This window comes from Sphaerodactylus townsendi, linkage group LG16, assembly GCF_021028975.2.
Source record: "Sphaerodactylus townsendi isolate TG3544 linkage group LG16, MPM_Stown_v2.3, whole genome shotgun sequence".
Taxonomy (NCBI): domain Eukaryota; kingdom Metazoa; phylum Chordata; class Lepidosauria; order Squamata; family Sphaerodactylidae; genus Sphaerodactylus; species Sphaerodactylus townsendi.
Genome location: NC_059440.1, coordinates 18,385,232 through 18,391,231, shown reverse-complemented (window position 1 = coordinate 18,391,231; position 6,000 = coordinate 18,385,232).

Genomic DNA, 6,000 nt, shown 5'->3' with positions numbered 1-6,000 from the left:
CCCAACTGTCTCGGGTCTGTTACATTTCGCCTGCGGGAAGGTGGTCTTGTGGGAGGTGTGGATTAAGGTTGACCAGGCCTGTTCATTTCCACACCATCAGGGGTAGCTTGGCACACCTAGGCAGAAGGCTGGCCTTGTGGTACATTGCTGGCAAAACAGTGACCACGCATGAGAGGATAAAGGTGTCTTCCACTGAGCTAGTCTTCTGGCAGAGCTCAATTTGAGCCCAGTGGCATCTTAAGGATCTGCAAAATTTTCAGGGTAGAAGCTTTCAAGACTCAAAATTCTCTTCATCAGATACAAGTAGGATCTCTGAACCTTTATAATCAGCCTGATGATAACCGGGGGGAAATGTTTAGGAACAGTATCCTGGAAGTAGCTTTTCAGGCTCTTGTGCAAAGAAGCTAGTAATGGACACAATTGAGATGAAACAGGCTCACTTCTACCACTGAGCCCGTGGTGGCGAACCTATGGCACTCCAGATGTTCGTGGACTACAATTCCCATCAGCTCCTGCCAGCACCATGCCCATGATATTTCCCAAACATGATGGGAATTGTAGTCCATGAACAACTGGAGTGCCATATTTTTGCCACCACTGCGTGACTGAGCTATGGGCCCTCCTAGTCGAGAGATGCCTTGTACCAAGTCATACAGTTCCTTCGTCCTCCATTGCTAACAGACAGCAGGTTTCCAAGGCCCCAGGTGGAGAAAGGCCTGTCCAGACTCTGCCTGCATATCATCCTGTAATGAGAAATGGCAGAAAATTGAACCCAGGACCTCCTGTGGGCAAAGCAGGTCTTCACCCATTGAGCCAGTTTTCCCGTTTGTATAACTGTGGCCCCTTCCGCACATGCAGAATAATGCACTTTCAATCCTCTTTCACAATTGATTGCAAGTGGATTTTGCTATTCCGCACAGTAAAATCCAGCTGCAAAGTGCATTGAAAGTGGATTGAAAGTGCATTATTCTGCATGTGCGGAAGGGGCCTCAGATAACCCCCCTGCAGAAAGTGTGGGTTGGGAGGGGAGTGCATAGGAACTGGGGATTTGAGAGCGAGTCAGACACATAGAATCTGATTCTGGGCCAGCCTGATTGAAAGAGCCACAGGAGCAGATGGAAGGTGAAATTGCTTGAGGATACGGATCACGCGGGGGGAAAACATGCCGTCGACAAAGGAAGCCTAGGGAACATCTCACAGCCAAGGAGGGAGCCGGCTTTCTCCAAACCTTGTGACTGAAATAAGAGGGGTGCACACCCATGACTCAAATGCCTGCTCAGATGTCAATCTTACTCCCACTGCATAAGTTCAGGCATCCTGTTTCCTCCACTGATTAAAGGCCCCCTCTTGTACATTCTGGTATCTGTTCATGAAGCCAAATGACATGCGATACAGGAACAAAGAGGTGCATTGTGGGTCGAACGCTATAGGACTGCTGCCAGAGCAGCCTCATGGTTCCAGGGAGGGGTCGTGGCTCGGAAGTACTCTGCTTGGCGTGCGGAAGGTCCCAGGTTCAGTCCCTGATATTTCCAGTTAAAAGGACAACGCTGTAGGTGATGTGAAAGACTTTTGCCTGGGTCCTTGTGGAGCTGCTTCCAGTCTGGCCCCTTCCTCACATGCAGAATAATGCACTTTCAATTCACTTTCAATGCACTTCGCAGCTGGATTTTGCTATGTGGAAGAGCAAAATCCACTTGCAAACGATTGTGGAAGTGGACTGAAAGTGCATTATTCTGCATTTGCGGAAGGGGTCTCTGAGTAAATTCTCACCTGGTTAGACCAAGACTCTGATTCAGTGTAAGGCAGCTTCATGTGTTCATATTTGCTAATAATGTTATTTCTGTCTTCATCTTCTAAAAGCATTGCTTCTGTTTTCACCCACTAAAAACATGGCATCTGTCTTCATTCTATACGTCCCGATTCCTCCACCCACCCACCCACTCATTTTAGCACCCAGCCGCTCATGACAAAAATCTTGGACAGGATGGGGAAGAAATGTGCCCAGGGGTTTATAGCAAGATGTGAAATGGGCTTTGCGAAAACACTTTTAAAGTCAGGATAAATAGGCAAAAGTAGGAAGTGGAAAGGTTGCGGGAAGGAAGGGTAGTCCAGGTGGACCAATGCTGGGCAATCAACGGTGTTGTCCATCTGCCTTCAGATGGTTCCTCCCCCCACCTTGAGATGAAGACAGAAATAATACTTGAAGTGTGATGGGTGTGGGTTAAAAGCACAATGGGTGGGACTGAGGGTGGGGCCAGTATTTAAATGTGCACATTTCTAGGGCAATTTGGAATGTCCCATTTGGAATGATATCACAGGGAAGGAGCCTTGTGTGTTTGTGCGCTTGTGTGTGCGTGTGTGTGAGAGAGAAACCTCAGCACTTGCACAGCAAATTATAGAGTTTTTCTGGCCCCTAAGACTCCTGGACAGGTGTGGGTAACAAGAGAGATAATGGATGAAACATGCATTTTATCAGCCTGTGCTGATCACCCAGATAGAAATATTTCTTTCCTGCAAAACAGCATTGCTTCCATGACCAAATATGCATCTTGCTCAGAAAGACATTATTTCTTGGAGTCTGGAAAGGGGGAGCACATACAAAGTTGCTCATGGGAATGGAACAGAAGAAGAGAATGCAGCTCCCAAGAGAAGCCAAAGACTTCCTGTACCAACACAATAAAACAGACAACCATCTGGAACACATCCTAAACCCTGGCTGCTAAGTGATGCCATCTGTGCAGTGTGGTGACTCTCTTTGAGCCACACCAAGGCAAAGGTGGCTCTTCTTGTCTTGAGTTGGAACGAAGACCAGAGCTGCCCGTAGTCGGGATGCTTCCAAAACTCTCCTCCTCTGAATTTCTCCCAGAGCAATAGTACTGCTCTGCAGCTCCATGTTTGCCATTATCCTTGACTAAAAGAGCCACATTTACTGCCATCCCTGGTGTGAGGTACGCATCTCGGAGGCCTGCAGCTTACCTGTTCCGCCAGTGGAAGCAGTTTCAAGGTGGGAACCAACTATTAACCACAAGGCCCACAAGAGCCTTGCCAGCTTTCATGAAGCATGGCGTAGGGCCTATAATTGGGGCTCAGAAGAACCAAAGGGGACAGCTCAGAGAGCCACATGTGGCTCTGGAACCACTAAGTAAGGATCCAGATCATTTCTAAATTTTTAAATGGTGTTATTTTAACACGTCAGAAGTTGTAAAGTTGTAAAGGCTGTTATTATCTTGCTAAGTTAATCTTAAACTATTTATATGCCATTAAAGGTATTCGAAATCGAAATCGATCGAAATCGAATCTTAAGATCCAGATCATTTGGAAATCCAGATCATTTGGCATTCCAAACTCTATGGCAGTTGCCATAGAGTTGGGAGTTCCAAATGATCTGGATTTGTTTCTGACAAGCCTGTGATGCAATGGGAATCCTCCATAGCTCCAAATTTTGAACGAAACCCTATACGCGTGACTGTTTTGAGGCAGCTTTCTGTCCCGTAAGCCCCCTTTGCATTCTAGACATGCACATGTACATTCACAAAACACTGCAAACAGAGGCTCATACCAGCAGGTATGTCAGTCGTTTACAACAGCCCCGTTAGGAAGACCAGAGTTACTCTTATAATACAGGTGGGGCTTGGAAGGGGAAGGTGGGCAGCAAGTTTCGCGTTTAAGGCTGCCCTGTAGATTCACAGCTGAGTGAGGTGACGCTCCCAGATCACAGCTCCTGCTGTCTGTCATGACACACCCAAATCAGGTTGGCCAGTTGGCAGCGACACAGCTGGGGCATGGCCGTGTCCTCGACAGGCTGATCCTTCCAGCTCTGGACCTCGGGATGCTGGACTTCCAGAATGATGCTAGGCTGTGTCTTAAGAACCTTGGCCTTGCAAGAGAGCTCACAAGAGCAGGTTCATCCGTCCGATCCCTTGTCAAGACTTGGGAAGTTCACAGGCGTCCATATTTAGGTAAGCCCGAGTGGTGTTTTTTTCAGCTGTTTAAAAAGGAAGCTTTGCTTGAGAAGCCGGGCCTCTGCTTGTCTGAGCAACCTTCCTCAGGCCACCCAGATGAGGCTGTGAACGAGCCTACGATGCCCACAGTAATGATGTCTCATTGCTTTTTTAAAAATAGCAAACTCACCAGGGAAAGCGGGACAGATTTCCCCATCCCTCCCATTCCTCCGGTGGTGGATTCGGAGACCGAGAAGCTGATCCGGGAAAAGGATGCAGAGGTGAGTGGTGCAGATGCAGCGTGGAAGAAAATGGGGGAGGCAAGAGTTCGGGCGAGAGGAACTACAGTCCATCTCAGAAAAAGATGCTAGTAGAGTTATGTATTCCTCCACCACCACAGAACTCAACATGCCGGACATTTATTCTACGACAAAGTCCGGTCTGCTTTGTTCTGTGGCAAAGGAATATAGTCCACTATCATCTTTATGTGAAACAGAGATATGAGGACATAATTGGAAGCATTTAAGATTGGAATGTTCGCTTTTCAGATTTGAGGGGGGTTGAATATCTTTCTCTTTGGAGGGTCCTTTATTAATATTTGACTGCATTTACTGTGGTGGCATTTCTCCAGGTACATGGGTATTTTCACTTTGTAACGTGCCTTGAATCCTCTTGACAAAGTCTCTCTCTCTCTCTCTCTCTCTCTCTCTCTCTCTCTATCTATCTATCTATCTATCTATCTATTGTCCGTCCATCGTCCGTCCATCGTCCATCCATCCATCCATCCATCCATCCATCCATCCATCCATCCATCCATCCATCCATCCATCCATCCATCACCTACCTATCATCTACCTACCTACCTACCTACCTACCTACCTACCTACCTACCTACCTACCTACCTACCTACCTACCTACCTACCTACCTACCTTTAATGAAAATGAGATCCATCCCACGCTTAGAGGATGAAATGCACTTGACTGTTAAGGCCGAGGCTTATAACCTTATTCAGGCATGCCTTTTGTCCCTTTCAGCTTCGGCAAATGCAGGAAATGTTGCAGAAGATTCAGCAGCAGATGACGGACTCCCACTAGTCCTTTGCCCCATCCGGCAACAACCCCTTATGTTCCTGGCTCACCTCAGAGACCACAAACTGTTTACATCTCACCCATCCATCTGTGCATGCGCTGCCGTTCGGTCCTAACCGTGCACCTTCCACCTTAAGCTAAATAAGCCTTCGCTGCAACGATCGCCTTATAAACAAACCTCACTGTGCTTGCCCATCAACTACACAGAAAGCTCTCAAAGCCCCTGGATTTTGCCTCTGAGCTTCTGGGCACCTGCGGCCTGCCCTCTCCACAGCTCTGAACTGCCTGATGGTCACTACTGTGATAAGTATCTACAGTGTGCACACTGGAGCTCTCTCCTTTGCCAGGGCTTAGGAAAAGGTATTTGGTTCTCTGCTGCCAGTCGACTGGGGTGTTGGGCGACTTGCCGCAACGTTCGTGGCAAATCTTCTACGATCACCTTGCTTCTCTGACATGGCGGAGAAATAACAAGAGTAGGAAGAGTCCTGTACACAAGCAGGAGCATTCACAGCCTGGCGAATTTTCGAAGAAAAATCTGACTTTCCTCTTTAGCCATGCTGCTTTTAAGTTTTGATTAGGACAGGGGAAGGCCATTTCAGAAATTAACTTTGGTTGGTATCCCTTTATAAGCAGCCCTGCCACCCATGTTCAGTCTAAAGGCTCTTGCCTCGGAGAAATCGCTTGGGATCATATTAAAGACATCCTAAATACATTACTTCATGCCCTGGAAAGAACACGTACAGAAAGAGTAGCGGAAGAGCAAATGGATTTATTTAAATTACTTTCCCCCCCGTCTATCTCCTATGCAAACCCAAGGCGGCTTATAAGAAAATTAATAATGCATAAAGCCAACAAAAGACAATGCGATTCAGCCCAGCCAACCAAGTCACTTTCGGTGGATGAAGAGTGGGCACAAGAAATTTTCCAGTCCCTGCAATTCATGCCAGCTCTAGTGTGCATGCAGAATAT